Source organism: Asparagus officinalis, chromosome 2, assembly GCF_001876935.1.
Source record: "Asparagus officinalis chromosome 2, Aspof.V1, whole genome shotgun sequence".
NCBI classification, from domain to species: domain Eukaryota; kingdom Viridiplantae; phylum Streptophyta; class Magnoliopsida; order Asparagales; family Asparagaceae; genus Asparagus; species Asparagus officinalis.
Window position 1 is genome coordinate 48992346 of NC_033795.1, and position 26116 is coordinate 49018461.

Sequence of the window (26116 nt, forward strand, 5' to 3'; positions counted from 1 at the left end):
TGTGGGTGAGCTTTATTAACTAAAAACACGTTCTCTTTGCAAAAATACAACATATAGATCTATTTTTATACATAATCTAGTATGTTAGGCTCACAAATCACATGAAAAACATTATTAAAACATTTAAAAACATGGGTATAGGTTTGGACGAGATGAAACTCGCATGAGGGATGATGAACAACTCCGAAAAAATGCTGGAAAAATATCCTCCTACGCCGAAAATTGCTGGATCCCGCTCAAACTCTTCGAAATCCGCCGAAATCACCAAGGAGAAGGGGTTAGGGTTTGCAAGAGGGAAGGAGGAGGCTTCTAGGGTTTTCTATGGTGAAGAAGAAGCTCTCACGAATATAATATTATATATATGAGCCCACAAACCTAACCCAAAACCCAATAAGGCTCGAACTAAAAAAAACTGACAAAACTACATACAGTCGGCCACCACGATCGACCACGCCAGAGACAGAAGCTTTCTACTTCTGCCACACGCCCAACGGTCGGCTACTACGGTTGACCGCGTAGGAAATTTTCTGTTGGTGCATGTTGTTTGTGTGCTGGTCTTATCACTCGATCTTTCTCATATAAATATACTCGTTTGATCCCCAAACACTTGTTATCACATTCATCTATGATATAAACATATATTTCATAATAAAAAAATTCATTCACTGTATTTTACAGGGTTTTACATTCTTCCCCCTTAAAAGAATTTCGTCCTCGAAATTCTGAAATCGTATCTTAAAAATTAATAATACGACAAAAGCACATCGGGAGTAGTCATTCCCACATACACCTCTCATAGCATTAATTTTTAGATATGAACATAGTAATATCTAATAATAGTCTAAAATACGAATATTCATGCCTTAATCCCTAACAAAATGGAATTAGTGCGTCGGGTGAAAAATCCAAACAAGAAACACCCCATATATATACCATGTATCCCACATGATTAAGGATTAAGTAACAATACCCCCATTCTAGTGTTAAAGATAAATATGACTATCCAAAATTATCATAAAACATAAGAAAACGTAATCCAAACAATTTACCTGCTCAAACAGGTATGGGTAGTCGTGACGCATATCCTCCTCCCGCTCCTAAGAAATCTTATCAAATCCTCTCCGGTTCCATTGAACTTTCACCAAAGGAATTACCTTGTTTCTAAGTTTCTTGTTTTCTCTAAAAAGTATACAAACTGGGATCTCTATCATAGTCAAATCATCCTGAAGCTCAATCTCTGGAGCATCCAATACTCGCTGTCTTTCCTAGTCATGTAAGTGCTTCTTGAGCATTGAAATATGAAACACGTCGTGCACACCAAACATCGATGTTGGAAGGTCTATTCTATATGAAACAACCCCCAATACGCTCCATAATCTGAAAAGGGCTAATATATCTCGGAGCAAGCTTCCCTCGCCTACCAAATCACTACAACCCTTCATCAGCGATACCTTCAGCATGACAAAATCTCCAACCTTAAACTCCAAATGTCATCATCTATGATCCGTGTAACTCTTCTGCCGACTCTGAGCGGTTAAAATATGCTCCCTAATCAATGCTACCTTTTCAGTAGTCTGCCTCACAAATTCTGGTCCAAGAAACAAGCTATCCTCTTGCTCTGCCCAACATATAGGGGATCTATAGGGCCTCCCGTACAAAGCCTCATACGAAGCCATACCAATTGTTGCTTGATAACTATAGTTATAAGAAAACTCTATCAATGGAATATGATCCTCCCAGCTACCTTGAGAGTCAATGATAAAAACTCGCAACATGTCCTCTAATACCTGGTTCACTCTCTCTGTCTGACTGTCTGCATGAGAGTGAAAAAAACTGTTGTGCAATAATCTGCTGCGAAATGAATCCTGGAAACTCCTCCAAAAGTGCGAGTTAAAAACTAAGCCTTAATCCGATGCAATCGTGTCTGGAACCCCGTGAAGTCGAACTATCTCACGGATGAATATCCTCGCATATGTCTCGGTGGTGTAAGTAGTCCTCACTGGAATAAAATATGCCGACTTCATTAACCGATCCACGATCACCCAAATTGAGTCGTTCCCTATCTTCGACTTCGACAGCCCTACAATGAAGTTCATAGAAATGTCTACCGACTTCCATTCTAAGATGGGTAGAGGCTAAAGTGTCCTTGCTGGTCTCTAATGTTCTGCCATCACTTGCTGGCAGGTAAAATATTTAGCCACATATTCTGAAATCTCTCTACGCATACCACTCCATCAAAAGTGTCTTCTCAATTCCTTGTACATCTTAGTGGTTCCTGGATGCACTGTATATTGAGTACGATGTGCTTCATCGAACAACTCCCTCTTCACCTCCATACTAGCTGGCATAACCAATCGACCCTTCATCTGAAGGCCTCCATCTACCCTAATGGTCCAATCGTCCTTGGGCTTTTTGGAAATATCCTCCTTTCGGATTTGAATCCAAGAGTCCTCTAACTGAGCTCTGACTACTCTGTCCCTCCAAGGTGGTTGCACTGATATAGCTCCTAAGTGTGCACTGGTCCCGCCAATATCTGGCCTAAAATCAAACTAGCTAAGAGTGAGAAGATCTCTATACAACGAGCACCTCAAAGCCACAACCTGGTGTCGACGCTTCCCACTCAAAGCATCTGCTACGATGTTCGTCTTCCCCGGGTGATACTAAATCGTGAACTCGTAGTACTTGATGAACTCAATCCATCACCACTGCCTCTGATTAAGTTCCTTCTGGGAGAAAAGGTACTTCAGACTCTGTTGGTCTGTGAAAAGCTCGAATTGAACTCCATATAAGTAGTGTCTCCACGCCTTCAGCATGAATACCACCACTGCTAACTCCAAATCTTGAGTGGGGTAGTTCTGCTCATGCACTCTCAACTGCCGCGAAATTTATGCTACTACCCTCTGATTCTGCATCAAGACACCTCCCAAACCTACTAATGACGCATCCGTGTATACAACAAATGTCCTGTCACTGCTCGGAATAGTAAGAACTTGCATCGTAGTCAACTTAGTCTTCAAGGTATCAAAGGCTTTTAGGCACTCCATGCTTCAAGTGAAGTGTACACCCTTCTTCGTAAGGCGTATAAGTGGTACTGCAATCTTTGAGAAGTCCTGAATGAACTTTCTGTAATTGTCGGCTAACCCCAAAAAGCTACGAATCTCGGTAACCATCTTCGGCGGTTCCCAATCAAGAACCGCTAAAACTTTAAATAGGTCCACTGCTATGCCTTCTCTACTGACAACATGGCCAAGAAATCTGACCTCAGAAATCCAAAATTCGCACTTGCTAAACTTAACATATAGCTGATGCTCCCTCAAAGTTTGCAAAGTCAAACATAGATACTACTTGTGCTCCGACTCCGATAAGAATATCATTGATGAATACAATCACGAACTGGTCTAAGTATGGATGGAAGACCCGATTCATCAATTCCATGAATACCGCGGGGTGCATTGGTCAACCCAAATGGCATGACCAAAAACTCAAAGGATCCATACCGATTCAGAAAGGTGGTCTTTGAAATATCCATCTCCCGAACCTGTAACTGATGATAACCAGAATAAAAATTAATCTTTTAAAAATACTGCGCTCCCTACAGTTGATCGAACAAGTCATAAATCCGAGGCAAAGGATATCTATTCCGGATAGTGACTTTGTTCAACTCATGGTAGTCGATACATAATCGCATACTACCATCCTTCTTCTTCACGAAGAGGACCGGCGCTCCCCACGAAAAATGACTCTGATGAATAAATCCCTAAGCTAACAACTCATCTAACTGGGCTTGTAGCTCCCTCATCTTAGTAGGTGCCATACAATAGGGTGCTCAGGATATCGGGGCTGCCTGGCTATAATTCAATACAGAACTCAACCTCTCTTACAGGAGGCAACCCAGGTATTTCCTAAAAAACATCCTGATAATCTGAGACAACTCTAGTCTCGCATATATTCATACTCTGATCCCGAAGCATCACCTCCTCGATGTATGCCAGTAATTACTCCGCAAACTGGTTCTCCTGAGAGGTTGCTACAACTAACTTAGACCCATCGGACGCTCGCAAACTGACTGTTTTTGCAAAATAGTCGATACTAATGTGGTAGGAAGATAGTCAATCCATACCAAGAATGACATCGAATTATGACATGCTCAACACTATCAGATCAACAACGAACTCAGACTCGTCTAAACCAATAACGCACCTCCTACAAATGCTCTCTAAGAGCGACATCTCATCTAGAGGGGTGGAAACTGACAAAGGAATGTCTAGAGGCTGAGCTACGAGCTGAAGTCTATTCATAAAAGCATAAGATATGAAAGAATGCAAAGCTCCTAAATTGAAAAGAATACGTGCTGGAAAGGAGTTCATGGAGAACGTACCCTCCACTATGACCCCGCTCGCACCATGATCATGAGGAACTACTGCATACACTCTGCTTGTAGCTGGAAGCTGATCTACTATTGAGCAACCCCCTGAACTATCGAACCTGTTCCTCAATCTGCGGAACTGCCGGCGATGCCTCAAGTCTCATTGTTGGCCCTGACCTCAGCCCTAGAATCTGTTCTACTGCTGATTCAGTCCTCTCCCTTGCTGGGCTCCTGCTGGTGCACTGTGATACTCTGATGCTTTTTGGCCAAGCTTGTGACACTCAAAACAAGTGCCCTAGAATTTGCGCTGCCGAGGCGCTCTCTGATCCTGTTGGGGTCCTCTCCTATGAGGGCCTTGCTATTGCTGCTGCTGGTTTCCCAATAAAGGCCTCTTATTCTTGACCTTATCCTTAGTATTCATTTCCTTGTCCTTCTGGAACATAGCTGACTCATTCTCCTGTGATATGGCAGAATCCGCTACCTCTCGTACTGAATAGAACCTCCTAGAAACAAGGTATCGACGAAGGTTAGGGTGAAGTCCTGCTAAAAACATCGGTGCCTGGTGTTCTCCCGTCTGCCACATGCCTGTGAAGTGAAGCAAGCTCATAAACTTGCTCTCGAAATCAGCTACTGGTATGTCTTCCTGAGACAATCTGGATAACTCGAGCTCTTTCCTGGCCCGTCCCGCGGAAGGGATATATTGCTCATCAAAGAAGTAGGCGAAATCCTCCTTGGTGAGGGTCATCCTCTGATCTAGAGTAAACTGGAGCCGATACCATCTCCCTGCATCCCCTTTGAGACTGTAAGATGCCCACCTCTGCTTCTGAATCAAAGTCACATTCAGTATCTCAAGAATGTTACTCACATCCTCCTTCCATTTATGTGTTGCAAGAGAATTTGATGAACCCTGAAACTCTGGTGCCCTCATCTTCTGGTATCACTCTACTAAGCAGATCCAAGCCTCCTGTTTTGTTGCTTTATCAGCAACTGCTTATGCGGTGGGCATCCGTGTGCCCTCTGGAAAATCCTCAGCAATGAGAGTAGCTAGTGCAACCGGTGGTGGAACTACTGATGGTGGTGGTGTGACATGATTCGTCACGAGCTCCTCAAGTGTTGTTATCCTAGCGGCTATGGGAGCCATCAAATACACGTTTCGAGTACGAGGCCGAGTTTTCTTCTTTGAGACGATATGCTCCTCACTTGGTTACAGACCCTACGATTAGAAGGCATCAGTTTCAGAAGGGTCTGGACAAGTACATTAGGATGGCTCTGGCATGTAGAGCTTTGGTGGCCCATGATGCGGTGCTAGATGCGGCGTGCGATATTGAGAGCATGCATAAGGAACCTGAAGACTCACATGTGATTCAGAGCAGGACCCCAATAGCTCCGACCAGGAATGTCGAGCGTCACCCTCCGAGGCAGCAGCAGCAGGCTCCGCAGAGGCAGCAACATTCTTAGCGTCAGCCACCCCCTCATGCTCATCCTTATCAACATTTTGGAGTGCAATATCATGGTTAGTCTTCAGTGAAGTGTTCTTATTGTGGCTATTCCGGGCATACTCAGCCCCCACCTCCAGTTCGGGCAACTCTCCCAGCTCCACCTCGACCAGCCCCGATAGCATAGCCTCAACACAGATCCTATCCTTGAGCAGGGCCTCTCCCTCCATAGCAGCAACTTTATCAGGAAGCAAACAGGCAACAACCTCAGCGACAGATGTTCATGATGTCAGCCGTAGAAGCTGAAGCGAACGATCAAGTTATCACTGGTAAGAATTGTTCATCTTAGTCTTAATTGCATATGAATTTTCTTATTACATAATGATATCATGATAGGATTGTTTATGAATACTAAGTTAGTTGCATTTACATCCTCCTATAACTGGTAAGGTTCTTGTTTTTTCCGTTCCTGCTTTATCACTCTTTGATTCTGGAGCCTCTCATTGTTTCTTGTCTCGTCGATTTGCGATTGCCCACTCTCTTCCTATAGCTTCTCTGACTACGGGCTAGAATATCAACATGGGCAGTGGTGTCTTAGTAGCATCTAGTGGTTATGAAGCATGTCTTGTAGTCATCTGCTGGAGGGAACTCTTCACAGACTTTCTGGTGATTGATTTGCCGAGCTTTAATATAGTATTTGGGATGGATTAGTTGGGATCGTTCTTTGCCACCATTGATTGTCACCATCGGAGCGTAGTATTTGAGATAGAAGATCACCCGAGATTTGAGTTCACCAGTGGCAGCATATCGGCCGGACCTGTAGAGTATAGAGCTAGACAGAAGAAGCCGACGTTAGCTACGATGCAAGTGGAATCAGAGAAGCCAATTGTAGTTTGAGAATTTGAAGATGTGTTTCCTAACGATATTTATGGATTACCACCGGATCGGGCAATTGATTTGAAGCCTGAGGTTGCTCCGATCTCCAAGACTCCTTATTGTATGCCCCCAGCTGAGTTGGCCAAGCTTCGTACTAAGTTGGATAATCTTTTGCAGAGAGGCTTGATACGACCCAGTGTATCAGCCTGGGGAGCACCTATGTTGCTTGTGGGAATGAAGGATGGATCCAAGCGGATGTGCATCGACTATCGGGAATTAAATACAGTGACAGTGAAGAATAAGTATCCACTTCCCCGTATCAATGATATTTTCGATCAATTGAGAGGATCGATAGTATTTTCTAAGCTGGATTTGCGGAGCGGGTATCACCAAGTGAAGGTTAAGGATTCTGATGTCCCCAAGACTACGTTCCGGATGAGATATGGACATTATGAATTCTTAGTGATGCTGTTTGGTGTGACTAATGCGCCGGCGACATTTATGAACTTGATGAATCTGATATTCTATGACGTGTTGGATAAGTTTGTGGAAGTTTTTATTAACGATATCTTGGTGTACTCTAAGAGTGAAGCGAAGCATATGGAGCATTTACGGTACGTGTTGAAGACCTTGAGAGAGCATCGGCTATTTGCCAAGTATAGTAAGTGCCAGTTCTGGCTAGATCGTATAGCGTTTCTGGGGCACGTGGTGTCAGTACCGGCATATAAGTGGATACGGAGAAGGTATCTGCAGTGAAGGATTGGCCTACCCCTAAATCGATGTCTGATATTAAGAGCTTCCTAGGATTAGCTGGTTACTACCGTCGCTTCATCAGAGATTTTTCGAGGATTGCAGAGCCGATGACACGACTTACGAGGAAGGATATTAAGTTTGTCTGGTCCGACGCTTGTGAGAAGGCGTTCGAGGAGTTAAAGTCTCGACTGATCTCAGCCCCAGTCTTGATCATACCAGATAAGAGTGGGAACTTTGAGGTGTTTTGCGACGCATCAGGTAGAGGATTGGGATGCGTTCTTCGTCAGGGTAGTCATGAAGTGGCATGTGCTTCTCGAATGTAAATATCGTGAGATATATATTCAGATCAAAGTAAACCCATAGCTCATGTAAGAAATACAATTTAAATCACCACCACAAATATGCATACATGAAAAGTATAAGTATTCTAGAAACTCTCCCCAAAACTAAGTAACTCCAAATATCAAAAAATCATGTAAAATTTCTCCCCCTCAAAAAAAGCAAATTATCAAAGATTTTTCAAAATTTAAAATTTCACCCTTTTCTTCCCATTTTTGTTGCTATCAAAAGAAAACCACACCTAGGATAAATAATATACCTGAAAATCCAAATAAAAGTTATCCAAAAGTGAAAGGAAGAGAAATACATACAGTTCACAAAAGAATTTTATAGAAAATAGCATGAGAGATACATATGTAATATCAAAACAAGTGAATCGCGATGATAAGTCATATTAAAATACCCACAAAAACTATGAAGATATCAATGAAAAGTTTGTAAAAATAACAATAAAAGCAATTATGTTAGTTCATAAAATAAATTCAGATATATCTTTTTTAGTTAGAGCTACTTCTTTTGTTACACAACTTGAAATATCTCAACCTTTAGAAAAGGTCCAAAATATCTATCGGTCACATCAATCATATGGGAATTCTTAAGAGGAAGAATGATAGTGTTTGGAGGGTAATGTACATCATTCCAAGTATTGAAAATATTTAGCATAAGATGGATACCCTTAAATTATTACACAATCATGTCCATGAGTGTGGGCCTTTGACCTTTTAACAAATACATTCAAACTTTACCGTGAATTTAAAGAATGTGAGCTTTTGGCCATCTTTTAACAAATACACTCTTTTTGCTTGATGTTTTATAGCTCATACACGAATAAAAGATTTTTGTTATATTCAATTATAGATTGAGCTCAAAACTATTTGATATATCCAAGAATACTTTATGAACAATCTATAAAACATTTATTCTTTCTTTCACAAAACTAAACATGATAAGATAATAATAAAGTGTGAAAAAATAATATGAAACATATTGTAAAATATCATGTTTATCAATTTAATATATATATAACTATGTGTGCACAAAAAATATATGCACACACGTGTGTGAGAGAGAGAGAAAAATACGTGAACCAATATGAATAGCTCATGCCCATATACCAACAGATAACCATATCTGAATATTTCATGTGAAAGTATATACATAGACATGTTCAAGTTTTTTTAATTAATTTTTTAAATAAAAAATAATGAAAAATGAAATTTTTTTGATTTTTCATTAAAAAGAAAGAAAGAGAAATTTTTATTTTCTTTTTAACATATAAAAATTGTTGGACCCTAGAGGGGGGGTGATTAGGGTCACAAGGCTAATAATAGTGCAATAAAAATTAAGACAAGTAACAATCCACAAAAGAACAACAGTAGAAAAAGAGATAGAGTAAGGAATCGTTATCCTTGTGACGCGCGATGTGTTAACGAGGTTCGGTCCGCTAACCTACGTTCCCGCTCCCCACTCTCGAGGAGAAATCCACTACACAACCTGGTTTGGAAGCCGAAACTTCTACTACACAACGATCTGCTCACGATCTCACAACTACACAGTTGATCTCCACTGGATCACACTCCCTCACAATTGATCTTCACAAGATCAACCACTCAAATAGTACCAATGGTGTAAAAGCTCACTCTTTACAAGTCCCTATGGAAAAAAGAAAGATTAAACTGAAGCTAGGATGTGAGCTTGAGAAAAACACAGAAAACAGGTTTTGAAAATTTTGGCTCTCAGTAAAACTGAAACTCTAGTTTTTTAAAAACTTGGGACAATGAGGAAGAAGGAGTGTATGAGTTTAAATAGGAGAAACCAGTTGTTTAAACCAATACCCTAATCCCCCAAAATCTAGAAACAACCGGCGCTAAGATTGTGTACAATCGGCGCTGAAAAAGTAGAAAAGACCGTTTGAAAAACAAGCGGCGGTCAACCGTAGAATATTCGCGGGCGACCGCGAGCCAGATCAGAAACGAAGAAAAACTCCAGAGAGTTCTGTGGTCGACCGTGGGAAATATCAAGCTCACGGTCGACCGCGGCGGTCGACCGTGAAAGTCTCTGCTGCCCACTGACGAATGAACTTAGGCGCGGTCGACCGTGGCGGTCGACCGTAGACTGATATATTCAAAATACTATTTTTTGACTCACTTAAAAAACCTGTAAAATATTCATTTGACTTACAAAAATTGTGAAACTTTGTAAAATATTTTTAACACTAAAAATAAATTGTTTGGAAAAGTAATTTTGCTAATAGGTCCTCATATTTGTAAAAAATAGTATTTTGTGAATAAACGCTCAAAACTATAAGTATGAAACCGTGTGTGTGATATCCCAATAGCTTCAATTTAAATCTAAACTATTTGCCAACATTTTAGTACTAGAGAGAAAATAAAAACTAGCTAATATCCTCATGTAGAATACAATTCTTTGAGTCTTGATATAGCTTGAGTTGGATGAAGCTTATTATTGCATTTAGTGTTCTTGAATGAACGTTGCTTCATCGCTATGCCTCCTCCTCCTTTGGATATCATCATTGTAGCGCATATTCCATCCAATCCTCCATAAATGGCACTAACAAGCTTGATATACGTATTCACTACATTTACACTCAACAAGCCATTAGTACCGATAATGGTGGTTGTAAAACATCATCAAAACATAAGGGCTAACAATAACCAAAACAACAAGAAAAATTAAATAATAATTAAAGGTGAGAAAAAATATGTACATACAAAACATGAGGTGAGCATGCATAGAAGTACTAACTAAACAAATATGTAGTGAAAACAAATAAAAGTTAGTACATGCCAATGTATCTCATGCACCATGTGAATATACAGATCCATAATAATAAGAAAAGAAGCATAAGTGTAAAGAAAAAAATAGACATGGACCAAGAAAATAAAAAGATAGAATAATCATCATCAGTCATCATCTCTCTCTATCTCCTCTCGGTTATATCCATGGGCTACCTTAAGCACAAAATCTCCGTAGACCGGTGGTGTGGAAAGTGTAGGATCAGATCGTCGAACATCTCTCAGCAATTAATGGAGATAGGCATTGTAATACTGGTGTTGCAGCCTCATCTTCATGTGTATCTTCTCCCTCCTCTTCCTAGTGAATCCAGAGTACACCGAGAATCATCACCTCCTGAAGAGCCTGGAATATCATCTCCTACAGGTTAAAACATTGAGGGTTGGCCAACTAAGGACTCTCCCTTCATCTCGCCTCCTAAGCTCTTTCTAGCTGTCTCCTTACACAAGGCAACTCTCCCCTTCTCCATCTGATCAAAATGTAATATAAAAAACTTTGTTCCCTACAGATGCGTGTAAACAGAAAGGGATAGACCAGTTGCACGTTCTGCTTCTTCTTCTTTTCAACCATCTCGCTAGCACTCAAAGTAATATATGACATCTATGCAAAAAATAATCTGTGCAGAATCAAATGACCGACCCCTAGCAATTAAATATAAATTTCTAACTGATAAAGTAGTGTAAGTAGCACTAGGATAAAAGTTAAACTTAAAAAAGAGATTGAGAATATTACACTCAGGTTTCAGATATCATGAGTTGAATATGGCCAAAAAAGATTTAGCTACAAGGAACTCAACCATGCGGGTGAAATCCTCAAAACCAATATGGCTATTCTCAGAAAATATAAATACATCGTGGCATCCCCTCTATCGTGGTGGTGGTGGTAGACGAAGAATCATGTGGATGTAATCAGCAGTAATCATAATCTCACATCCTCTCACTGCAATCATAGCCTCTGAAGATCCACAGCGCCTATTGTAGTTCATGTAGAACTTCCGAACCCAAGAAATATTCACTTTCTCTGCTCCCTTCTCCTTCATCTAACCTAGGCTAACTCCGTCCAAGAATCCTAACACATTCCTCTACTCCTACAAATATATGTCATCTAAACTCCGCTCATATATGATATGCAGATTCTGGTACTTTTTAAGCAACTCTTAAGATGAGGATTGTGAAGATCGAGCTCTTTTATCAAATGTTGTTCTCTAGAAAGCCACATAAATATGTATTAGTATAGAGAATATTCATAAGATAATAAGAAAATTAATTAAAATGTGAAATGGGGTTTAGAATAGCAATTTTAGCCTATATCCCATCGATGGTTTCCTGATGACAACCATTGATGATTTATACACCAACGATGGTTGAAGAATAGAAACTAATGAGTTTTGCTCTAAATCATCCAAAAACTCATATACAACTCAACAAACGATGATCTAAACTATTCTAACACTTATTTATCATTCATCCACACAAGATTTACCATTTAAAATATGTAAAAACCACAAGAAATATCAAATTTGAAGATTTATGGTATAGAAAATTACCTCTTTGATTTAATTAAATTCAAAATGATGAAACAAATAATAATGATGATGATTACAGCAAAAAGAAACATGAAATCCACTATAAAAAAATAAAATTTAGAAAATTTTAGGAGGAGAGATAAAAAGGAGTAAAGATAAAAAGTAAAAAAAATAAAATTCCCCCTTTTAAAACTGCCCATCGATGATAGACCATTGGTAGCGTTACCATGAAATCTACCCTCTTTTTTATTTTATTTTATTTTAAATGGCAAAAAACTATACATATATACAAAATTAGGAAATCTACCTGTATGAGGAGATAAAATATAAAAATATATTGAACAGGTATCTCTACATAATACAAACCAAGGATTGGATTTAATAATCTGAATCTTTAAGCAATCACCATGTGTCACCTCAATCTGTGGTTGACTTGCAAGTCTATATAAAGGCAGATAATTATGATCTAGCTATCTATATAAGTCCACGTTTGTCAGCAATGAGGCCTTTCAGCATCCAAATCTATTTGACTATTTTAATCTTATATCTCATCCGACAACTTGTCGAAATGTGTCCAGTTCTTCCACATAAAGCGCATGTAGAATGATAAATTCCATTGGGAACAGGATCGAAATATTCAACATTATTACCCTTTACAAAAGAATGTTAAAACATTTTATGTTTTTTAGAATATGAATAACCAAGTCCAGTTTTAGCTTTTACAAATTGTTCATTGAAAAGAACCATATTAAGACCATTTGAACCAAGGAAACTCTTTTTCCAAAATATTATTTTTGGATTTTAGTTGTTCATTTTTTAAAAATAATTACTTTCATCGAGCTTCAAATTTAATTTGTTTGGATGATAAATCACAACGTAGCTCATTTATCTTAGCAGCAAGATTTTCTTTTTCACATGGATTATTTTGAAGTTGCTTGGATAAATAAAAAATTTGACTCTGTAACTCACACATGAAAGAGGTTGAATCAACTAAATTCAAATTTGAAGAGAAAATTCAAGTTTCTTTGATAAAAAATTATTTTCTTTCTTCAATTTTGTATTATTCTTCTTAGTTTCTTCATATTTTTTAGTTATATTTTCCAAATGAATTAACATCTCCTTATACTTAGAATAAAGTTTATAAGAAGGATATATCTCTTTATTTGAATATTCACCATCAGAACCACTTGAGTTACTCTAGTCTAAATCTGAGAGCAATGCACCTCTCCCTATAAGACACTTGTCTGCTTATTTTTCATCTTCACTCGAATCATCTTCAAATTCATCCTCATCTATCATATCCCAGACTATAACTTTGAGAGTTTTCTTGCACTCCTTCTTCATTTCCTTTATTTTTAAAGGGCATTGATTCTTATAATGACATGGTTTCCTGCGACGATAATAGATAGATTTAATTTCAAAATCACTTAAGGAAGTATTGTTTATCTATTTAATAAATTGATTACGTCTTTTCTAAAGAAATTTCTATCATTTTTTTCAACTTTAAAAAAGTCTTGAATCCTTTTGCAATAAGTACAAACTAATCATCTTCATCCTCTAAACTTGAATCTGACTCCATCTTCTTCTTTGATCAGGATTTATGCTTTTGCTCATAAAGCTAATGACTTCTTTTAATTTTCTTTTGAGGTAACTTCTCTCTCTTTCAGTCTGACTTTGTATATGATAAGATTATCTACAAGATCATCAAGAGATAGGTCATAAAAATTTTGAAGTTGTTCAATAGCCATTACCTTTGGTTCCTAATCATGAGATAGAGAACAAAGTACTTTTCTACATAGTTCCGTATTACTGTACTCCTTCCCTAAAGGTTTAGACTTATTCACTATATAAGTGAATCATGTGAACATCTCATATATGCTTTCCAAGGCCTTCATTTTGAAGTTTTCACATTTTCTCACTAGTATTTTAAACTTTACCTCCTTTACCTGCGAAGTTTCCTCATGAGTAACTTCTAGAGTCTTTCAGATTTCTTGTGTAGTAGTACAATTAGAAACATGGATAAATTATTCAGTAGTAAGAGAGCAATATAAAACATCCATAGCTTTTGAATTATAAAAAAATTGTTGAGGAGTCCATTTATCCATAGGAATTTCAATAACAACTCCTCCTATCTCCTTAGTAGGATTATGTAAGGACCATGAATTTTTGATACTAGTTAAAATAATTTTTTAGTATTTTAAAATATTTAATTATAATTTTTAAAAGAGTATTTGTATTTTCTTGATTTTCTACTATTTTTTATGATTTAAAATCCAAGTTTTATATTTATTTAAATGATTTTAATATTTATAAATTAATTTTGTGTGATGAAAATTTCTAGAATTAATCTATTGCACTATTGATACTATTACGTATTATTTTAAAATAATATGTTATATTATTATTATTATTTTGTATTATTTTGTGTATTATATTGTATTATTAATTACGTATTATTTGTATAATTTATTGTATTATTACTATTATTGTATATTATCTGTTATATTAGTATAATTAGTATGTTTAATTGTATAGATAATTTTCTCATAATTATTTGATTTTAAATGTAAGTAATTATATTTTTTATTAATTATTCTCGTTTAATTGTATAATTAGTTGTATTATTTCTACTGTTGCATATTATCGATTGTATTAGTATAACAAGTTTGTTTTAATGTGTAGATAATTTTCACATAGTTATTTAATTTTTTTATAATATTTTTTTATTTTTAATTAATTTTCAAAACCCTAATTTTCCTATATATACATATATATGTATATTATATTGTGTTCTCTCTCCTTCCTTTCTTCCCCAAACACTCAGATCCGTCGCCAATCACCCGCCTCCCCCTCCAGCCACCTCCGACCCCGTCGTCCCCTTCCCGCCTCCTAGCACCTCCGTTTCCGCTGGTCACCTCCTTTCACACCGTTCATCTCCGACCATTCACCGTTCATCTCCGACTTCACCGTTTGTCCAGCAACACTACAGTTCCCTGTTCGCGTCGCCCACATTCGCCGACAACCACCCGACACCCTACACAACCACCCACAGCCTCTTCTGCTCCGCAGCACCACAGCGCAGTCGGCGCCCGTTCGCTATGCCTCCAAGCGTAACCCCAGACCTCGCCACGTCCGCCGCTCGAACCACAATATCCCACGCTTTCAACCCCTCGACACACTGCTTCAACCCCATCACACCCGCCGATCACCCTCCTCCAGCCAAATCCAACCACTTAACACCCCGAACAGCCCTCGCCTTCTGCAGTCCGTCCTCGCTTACGCCAAGCCGCTCAAGCGGCTCGACCCCCTGTTCCGCCGCTTCCACCTCCGCGTCCATTCTCAGTCCTCTGATCGTCCGACGCCCGCATCCGACGCCCTCGCCGCCACCTCACCGCGGACTTGCACAGCAGTGTCGATTCTTTCGATGAACCCCAAGGCAAGTCCTACTTCTTTCATGAATATCAATTCCTGATTCACAGTTTGCAAGTTCAAGCAGTAAACTACTTGTGCAGTATGAGTGTTTATGTGTCATGTTGGTTCACTCTTTTCATGCATTTTAAGTGTGTTAGTTTAGCCACATATTCCACAATTTCATTAGTTATCTGCTATCACCTTCTTTTTCATGTGTATAGTGTTGGCCTTCTTATTTTGATGATGATTTACAAACAATTTACATCTAATATTGTTTGTCTAGTGTTTGTGTTTTATATTGATTCTAGGCAAACAATATGTTGGAGGATGGATGGATTGCGCCATAACGACGATATCAAATGGAGGTTGGCGGAATTATGGAGTGAAGCATCGTACAATTCAAGTTCAAGATCCAAGTTTAGCTTCATCCGCAACGTGTACCAAGTTGAACTACAATGAAGATCAAGATCATTGCTTGGGTATATTTAGTATATGTTTATATCATGTGTGTTAATTCTATAAGCTCAAACATACACACACATATATATTTGTGATTTTCGTAACTATAAGTGTTTTTATGCAAAATAAGTTTTGGACTATATTTACATCATAAACAACTTTTATTATGTCCATATAAATATTCCATAAGTTTTCAAAACTTGTTTTGAGTCAAAAATAACAATCACATGTTTTTCATATATACGTCTTTTAGTACTTTTGCAGAATACAGTGTTTTTCACAAATTATAAATGCAAATTGAGAAATTCTTTTTCTAACATGTTTGTTTTCATGTTTACAAACATTTCTCAAAGTTTCATCAAGTTTGGAATTGATTTGTTATGTTTAATGAAATTTACAAAATCATAATTTTCATTCGTGCATGTTCGTGCATGTTTTACAAAATAGATGATTTGTCATAAATGGAAAATGATATTCAAGAAATTCTTTCTTTGACATGTTTATCTACATATTTAGAAACGTCCCTCAAAAGTTTACTATTTTTGGAGTTGATTTACTGTGCCTAATTGATTTTACAAAATCGTATATGTTAACAGTTTTTCAGAAACTGTAAATTTGTATTCAAATATTTATTTCTCTCAACTGGAAAACGATTTTTCAGAAATTCTTTCTCTGACATGTTATTCTACATGTCTAGAACATTCCCACAACATTTCATAATTTTTGAAGTTCATTTACTATTTTAAATTGATTTTACAAAACAGCTGCGCACTGCTTCAGTAATCCGGTCGACCGGACCGGTCGACCGGAAATGTCTCTGGACGTTGGTTACTGTAGCTAACGGCTATAATTCCCAGATTTTGATATATCCATTTTTTTGTCTTTTTGCTTGGTTTTCTTGGGTTTTTGGGCTTGTTTCATGAGCCTATATATACCCCATGCCCTCATACTTCTAAGGGCACTCAAGAAATGTTTTAAACAAGTTTAAAGAGTTTTAAACAAGGGTTTAAGTGTGTTTTAGTGTTTGTTTGGTTTGAAGATTGTTTTCACAAGTGGAGGAGATCATCTTCTTGTTTGGGCTCCAATCTCCATCTCTCCATCTTGTCATCTATTGGAGAAGTTTTCTAAACTCTATCTAGCTTTACATTTGCTTAGTTATTTGATTATCATTCTTTAAAGCTAGTTTTTATATTGAGTTTAGATTTGATTATATTATCTCATTGTTACACACACCCACTTGAGCTTATTGTATTTGCATACATAGTATATTAGGGTTGTGAGAGATTGTAACATTGAGTTTGTGCTTAATTGAGTTCTCATCTATTGTAGAGAACAAATTTATATTTGTTACATTGTCAGTGGTGTAAGGTTTTCGGTGAGCTAGAAAACCGAGTGTGTTGTGAAGTTTTTCGGTGAACTAGAAAACCGAGTGTGAGGAGTGACGTTGTTCGGTCAGCGTTGAAAACCGACACTGTGAGGTGTAAACGTTATTCGGGTGAGCGTAGAAAACCCGGTTGTGATAGTAGATTTCTCCCCGGGAGTGGGGAGCCGAGACGTAGGACGGAAGGTACGAACTCCGTGATCATATTTCTTGTTTGAGTTTGTCTTTGGCGTAGTTGTTTTTGCATTTATCTTATATAGCCAATTGTGCATTACTCATCCTTTTTATGATCCACTATCTAGTTTATATTGTTTACCCTTGTGTTAGTTTATATATCCTTGCATATATATATAATTCATCATATAGGATATATCTCATTGTTTATATTGCTTATCCTAGCTCATATATCTTATGGTATTTCATACTTGCTAGGATAACTTATTAATTAATTTTAATTGGCATTTAAACCCCCCCCCCCCTCTAGGGTCTAACAATTAGTCATCTACATGTGTTCTACATTCGTGTCTTAATTAAGTGAGTATTTGCAAGTTATAAGTACCTTTTTGGTGGACAGGTTAATTATAAGTACGATCAATTGTTTACCAGTAAATGTGTCTATTAGTGGCCTTGTATTAAAATTGTCGAGGACTTATCTATGGCCGTGTATCATTGTCGTGGATGGCCTTCGTGCCTACGTATTTTATTCATTCCTGTGTCGTCTATATGCCTTGATTTCCTCCAAATTGTGGAGATGAACCGACTTTATTCTTGTCGGCGATTTTGTCATTTTCACTAAAATAGGAAGGGAAAATTAACGTTCTGATTTATTAACAACCCCGATTTGATCTCCTTTATATCTAGGATGATTCGTTTAGACTCTTTCTATCATTCTATTGCTCCATTATTCGAATTGGACCCAAAGACGTGTTCTTGTTTCCTACGTTGACCTACCTTCAATCGAACTATACTCTGAGATTTCTTCTCCGTTGACGTTGTAGAATTCCTCATTTGTGTCGTCCTCATACTTATGATTTTTTCTATGTCTCTTTCTCTTGGATCGTTTCCTCGTTTAGCGTGTATACTTTATTTTCGATCGTTATTAGTTATTTCCTTATTTTCTGCATTGACTTATTTGTCGTCGAGCTTGACTCTAGGATTTCTTACATTAACATTATTTCATATTTCATATATTCTGTTATTATATTTTATTGAATCATTATTTTATTATGTGATATGCCATGACACTAGTACTCAAGATCAGTTGCATTATTTATTATTTCTTATTATTTTTGAGAACCCTTAGTAGTTCATGACTTAGGGTCCCCGTGCGTCATGAACAGACCCAGTGACATGTGTGGGTGTGTTGACTGGATTTAGGTGGTGAACTAGAGATATAGTGAGGATTATGTTTGACTTAGAAAAATGAGAAGAGTTGGGATGGAGAAGTCTTTGTTCATGTAATCGGATAAGGCTGTTGATATATCTTCCAGACTCTCACCAGTGGATCGGTGTCGCCACTAGGGTTAGTTTATTGGGTCAAAGTAGATTGGTGTCGCTACTTATGTCTGTGAGTTTGATATTTACCCGAGTTTAGCTTGAGTACAAACCAGGCTAAAAACGGATTGCGTGTAGTCCTCTGACCGAATTTGTGTAGCGGTATTGGATGCACGTTGGGGATTTGTGAACAGTCGGTTATACGATGATATGAGCATTGACTCAGTGTGAGATATGTACTAGTGACCTGTTATAGGATGGCTAGTTACATGACCTTGTTATTTGAATGATTATGGATTCTTGTGAGATGTAAAATAGTTGTTTTTCTTTTCATACATAGATCGAGATTAATATTTAATTATCTACAATTTAAGACATATGGTATATACATGAGGGTTTCCTTATTTGGATTATTTCACTCGACGTACTATATCTCTTGTTGTAGAATTTTAAGTATTAATTCTATCTAGTTGTATGACCTTGTTACTTGGATGATTATTTTGATCGCTTGCTGCATGATCGACTTGTTACCTTGTTGATTTTGTTGGACTTCTAGTTACACGTTTCATTTTCATTTCTGTTACTATATCGTTTTTCGCATTGGGTTTTTGTTTGTTCTTTTCTTTTGTGGGGTCTTGTCGTGTGCTATGCACGCTGACATACACCTGTTTTCTCTAGTGTACATTAGATTTAGAGTAAGAACAGGTCTAGCTGAGAGATTGCCAGGAGCCAGAGGATTCTCAGCAGGAGTGCCTTGCAGATAGAGTTGAAGAATAGGACGGAGTTTAGTATCTCGTCTTATTTGATGATCCTAGTTGTTTTTGTAGTCTTTTTCCTTCTATTTCTGTTGAACAATGTATTTCATATTTCTTCAGTATTCATTTGTTCAGATATGTATAAGGGCATGTTGACCCTATTATTATGTCTTGGATGATATTCACTTGTGATATAGATTATTTTATTCTGTATTGTTCATTATATTCTCGCTATTGTGATTGGGGACCTGTAACTTCGCATTGTATTTATTTTCTTAACGCTTAGCGTATTAGATTGAGGATGAATGTTTATTTTTAATTATTCTCATTGATCTAATACGTCACAGGCTTGTTCACGCTCTGATTCCTGAGTATTTTGGGAAGTGGGGCGTGAAGGTTTTAGTGGTGGCCTATGCAGGTCACGGTCCCGAGTTCCTACCAGTGAGAATATAACGTACAATTTAGACTCATATCATGATTTTATCTGTGAGACTATTATTGAACCATTATCCTATTTTCTTGATAGATTTTGTTTCGTCCCTATCTTATCACTCTTTGACTCCGGAGTTATCTACGGTTCTTGTCCCATCGCTTCACGATTACCCTCTCTTTGTATAACCTCTCTTTCCTCGTGCAGGTCATTATTTTATGTGTTATTATTTTTACGACTATATTTTCTTTGATTTGACTTATATATCGTTAATTGTATTAATTTTTGCATTATTTATTATATTATTTTATGTATCATATACAGTGTTATATTGTGTTTTATATATATATATATATATATATATATATATATCATATGTATTCTCGTCATCGCTTCATTTCTTCGCCAAACACCAAATCCTCCACCCCCTTTGCTTCTCTCTCTCCTCTCCCGCACCAACACCGCCTCCCCCTCAGCCACCTCCCAACCCGTCCGTCCACTCGCCCTCTAGCCACCTCAGTTCCGCCGTCCACCTCATTCACCGTTCATCTCCGACCTTCACCAATCTCGTCCCAGCAACACCATACCGCCCTATTCGCCACCGCCACACTTCGCCCGAACACCCTGACAACGCCTGCAAGCTCGACGAACACCATAGCCGCTTCACCTCACACGACCACGGTATCGGCTATAGACAGCACTGAGGTCAGCTGCCGGCTCCTGATAGCGCTGATCGCGGTTCGCTCACAAAATCTCCAAGATCGGTGGATCTCGCATTAAGCCAATAGCGTCGTGGGACGACGTTTCAACTTACACAGAAAATGGACAAGTTCCGGACCTCAAGGCAAGTGCCGCCAAGACCACGCCCGGAACCATCCAGATCTCGTTGCCTACAACCCCACAAGTCACTGGGGCTTCAACCCACGATCATCCACCCAAGCGATTACCGCACCTGGCCGAACTCATCTACGGCTACCCCGACATGCCCTCGCCCTCACTACTGTCCTCCTTGTGCTAAGGCCCTCAGATCGAGCCATGTTTCGCGCGGCTTCGCCACCTCCTGGCGTCGCCCTTGTTCCCAGATGCCTCTTCTCATCGAGCCGCCTGCTCGGCCCTAACGCCAACCCATGCGCAGCAACCCTCGTCACCGCCCGTAGCACCCAGCGTCTGCCTCTCCGAGCTGACAAGCAGCCACTAACAGCTCGTTGCGCTGCCACCTCACCGCAGACTTGCACAGCAGTGTCGATTCGTTCGATGAACCCCGAGGCAAGTCCTACTTCTTTCATGAATATCAATTCCTGATTCATAGTTTGCAAGTTCAAGCAGTAAACTACTTGTGCAGTATGAGTGTTTATGTATCATGTTGGTTCACTCTTTTCATGCATGTTAAGTGTGTTAGTTTAGCCAAATATTCCACAATTTCATTAGTTATCTGCTATCACCTCGTTTTTCATGTGTATAGTCATCTACATGTGTTCTACATTCGTGTCTTAATTAAGTGAGTATTTGCAAGTTATATGTACCTGTCTGGTGGACAGATCAATTATAAGTACGATCAATTGTATACCAGTAAATGTGTCTATTAGTGGCCTTGTATTAAAATTGTCGAGGACTTATCTGTGGTTGTGTATCATTGTGGTGGATGGCCTTCGTGCCTACGTATTTTATTCATTCCTGTGTCGGCTATATGCCTTGATTTCCTCCAAATTGTGGAGATGAACCGACTTTATTCTTGTAGGCAATTTTGCCGTTTTCACTAAAATAGGGAGGGGAGATTAACGTCCTGGTTTATTAACAGCCCCGATTTGATCTCCTTTACATCTAGGATGATTCATTTAGACTCTTTCTTTCATTTGTTTACTCCATTATTCAAATTGGACCTAAAGATGTGTTCTCGTTTCCTGCGTTGACCCAAAGATGTGTTCTCCTTTATTCTTGGATCGTTTCCTCGTTTAGCATGTATACTTTATTTTCGATTGTTATTAGTTATTTCCTTATTTTCTGCATTGACCTATTTATCGTCGAGCTTAACTCTAGGATTTCTTACATTAACATTATTTCATATTTCATATATTCTGTTATTCTATTGTATTGAATCATTATTTTATGATGTGATATGCCATGACACTAGTACTTAAGATCAGTTGCATTATTTATTATTTATTATTGTGTTATGACTTAGGGTCCTCGTACGTCATGAACAGACCTAGTGACACGTGTGAGTGTGTTGACTGAATTTAGGTGGTGAACCAGAGATATAGCGATGATTTTGTTTGACTTAGAAAAACAAAAAGAGTTAGGATGGAGAAGTCTTTGTTCATGTAATTGGATAAGGCTGTTGATATATCTTCCAGGCTCGCACCAGATGATCAGTGTCGCCACTGGGGTTGGTTGGTTAGGTCAAAGTAGATCGGTGTCGCTACTTTGGTCCGTGAGTTTGACATTCACCTGAGTTTAGCTTGAGTCCGGACCAGGCTAAAAACGGATTGCGTGTAGTCCTCTGACCGAGTTTGTGTAGCGATATTGGATACATGTAGGGGATTTATGACCAGTCAGTTATCTGATGATATGAACGTTGACTATGTGTGAGATGTGGACCAGTGACCTGTTATAGGATAGCTAGTTACATGACCTTGTTATTCGAATGATTATCGATTCTTGTGAGATGTATAGGCCAGTTGTTTTTCTTTTCATGTATAGACCGGGATTAATATTTAATTATCTATAATTTTAGACATATGGTATATACATAAGGGTTTCCTTGTTTGGATTATTTCACTCGACGTACTACGTTTCTTGTTATAGATTTTTAAGTATTAATTCTATCTAGTTATATGACCTTGTTGCTTGGATAATTATTCTGATCGCTTGCTGCATGATCGACTTGTTACTTGGTTGATTTTCTTGGATTTTCAGTTGCATGTTTCTTTGTCATTTCTGTTATTGTATCATATTTCGTATTGAGTTTTCATTCATTCTTTTCTTTTGTGGGGTCTTACTATGTGCCATGCACGCCGACGTACACCTATTTTGTCTGATGTACGTCAGATTTAGGGAAAGAAACAGGTCCAGCTGGTAGATCCACCAAGAACCATAGGATTCTCAGCAGGAGTGCCTTGCAGATAGAGTTGAAGAATAGACCGAAGTTTAGTATCTCGTCTTATTTAATGATCCTAGTTGTTTTTATAGTCTTTTCCCTTCTATTTCTGTTAAACAATGTATTTCATATTTCTTCAATATTCATTTGTTCCGATATGTATAAGGGCATGTTGACCCAATTATTATGTGTTGGATGATATCCACTTGTGAGATGGATTATTTTATTCTATGTTGTTCATATATTCTTGCTATTATGATTAGGGACCTGTGACTTCGCATTGTATTTATTTTCTTGATGCTTAGCGTATTAGGTTGAGGAGGAATGTTTATTTTAAATTATTCTCATTGATCTAATACGTCGCGGGTTTGTTCACGTTCCGATTCCCGGGTATTTTGGGAAGCGGAGTGTGACAGATTATGATACTCATGTTCAACACACTACCAAATATCAAAGTCAGTAGATAATAAAAAGATTTTTATGTGTGTTTTCTAAAAAGTATAATTAGCGTAGTGGAAAGATGGGGGACAGTTGATAGTGTGTCCTTCAGGAAAGGGTAAAGCGATGGTGAGGCTTGACATCTCTACCCTAGCTTGCTGTACCTAAATATGGATAACTAGGCTTTGATACCAGTTGCTAGAACTATGATGTAAGCCTAGAAGGGATTGAATAGGATTGCTATATTTTTCGACTAACTCAGAATAAGCAGCGAAAATTTAAAAGCAAACCAACTTAGGAACACACGTGATTTTTGTAGTAGTTCGGATCAAAATCCTACATCCACTCTTCCTTCTCGAGAAGGGGCTTCCTCACTATGACTAGATTTCACATGAAGCATTCAAAGACTACACCTAGAATCTACTCGAAAAAACTAGTCATCTAACCCAACTTTTTACAATGATCAGGACAATCCTAGACCTAGCAAACCACATCCTCAATTGACCTAGTTTGAGTATGCCATGTTAGATCTACATCATAAAACTTGAGATCTAAAACTATATAGCCATGATTAATTCAAAGAGATTAACAAAATCAAAAGAGCGGAAGCTTATACCTGAATCCATGGATGAACCTTGAATGGGTTTTGGATCTTCTAACCTTAGGGTTTCTCTAAATCCGAATTTCTCTAGCTAGATGGGGGTGTAGAGAATTAGAGAATGTAACCCTAGGTTAGGGACCATAACCCCTTATTTATAGATGTTGTACTTTTGTAATTTAGCCCATTAATAAATTACAATTACAACCTGGTATCTGCACATATAACCCCATGACTTATTTAAATACCAAATTAACCCAACTTAATTGATCACTTTAGTGGGTTATCCTGAAAGATAGCAATACACATTGATTAATCATATGTGCCCACAAATAGATTTATTAGATTAAATCCAACAATCTCCCACTTGGGCACCATATGATTCCTTAAACTGTGTATAACCTTATGAGCTCAAAAATTGCTATCACTGAAATGGTATTTCCGAACAATCTCGTCCATTGACTATATCAATATATGATCAAAGCGGCCTTCGTCACATTTATCGTGACTCGACCCATCAATGGTCACATATACCAATACAATCAAATGACATAGATCAATCATGGATGTGCAGCATGAAAATTACATGCAATGTGATCAGTACATGTCTATTTTCAACTGGTCCTCCTTAGTGAGGTCAAAACCAAACATAATGTAACAGAGTGTCTTAACTGAAAACTTTATTCTGATCAGACAATACAAACAAACATAAAGCACCACAAATACAAACTCCCACTAAAACATAATATCCTCAAATAATACCACACCCATATGAGCAGTATGCTCATGAAAGACCTTAGGTGGCAATCCCTTAGTAAGAGGATCAGCTATCATGGAGTTTGTCCCAATGTGCTCTATGGATATCTGTCCACTCTGTACCCTTTCTTTCACAACCAGGAACTTAATGTCAATATGTTTTGACTTAGTTGAGCTCCTGTTGTTATTGGAATACATTACTGCAGATTTATTGTCACAATATAGCCTTAGTGGTCTTTCAACATTTTCCAAAATGCGCAGTCCCGTGACAAAATTTCGCAGCCATATTCCCTGATTGGATGCCTCATAGCAAGCTACAAATTCTGCTGCCATAGTGGAGGAAGCTACTAGTGTTTGTTTGACACTTTTCCATGATATAGCTCCTCCTGCTAACATATAAATGTAGCCTGATGTAGACTTCCTGCTATCTTGGCATCCAGCAAAATCAGAGTCCGAATACCCAATGACCTCTAATTTCTCTGATTTTCTGTATGTGAGCATGTAATCTTTTGTTTTCTGAAGATACCTCATAACCCTTTTGACTGCTATCCAATGATCCATACCAGGGTTGCTTAAGTATCTGCCTAACATCCCAACAATGTACGCAATATCCGGACGCGTACATACCTGAGCATACATTAGACTTCCTACAGCCGAAGCATAAGGAATCTTCTGCATTTCCTGAATTTCAAGGTTACCTTTAGGGCACTGATTGAGACTAAACTTGTCTCCTTTAGCAACAGGGGTGTCACCTGGTCTGCAATCTTGCATGCCAAACCTTTTAAGTACCTTATCGATATAGCTCTTTTGTGATAATCCAAGAATACCCCGAGAGCGATCTCGATGTATCTGGATCCCTAATATAAAAGAGGCGTCCCCAAGATCTTTCATCTCAAAATTCTTTGATAGAAATCTCTTGGTTTCGTGCAACATGCCTATATCATTAGTGGCAAGCAAGATGTCATCCACATACAGAACCAGAAAAATATACTTACTCCCACTGAACTTGTGATATACACAGTCATCAACAATGTTCATCTCAAAACCGAACGAGATAACTATTTGTTGAAACTTATGATACCATTGACGAGGAGCTTGCTTGAGTCCATAGATGGATTTCCTTAATTTGCAAACCATATTCTTTGGGTCTCCTGACACAAAGTTTTCTGGTTGCACCATATAAATCAT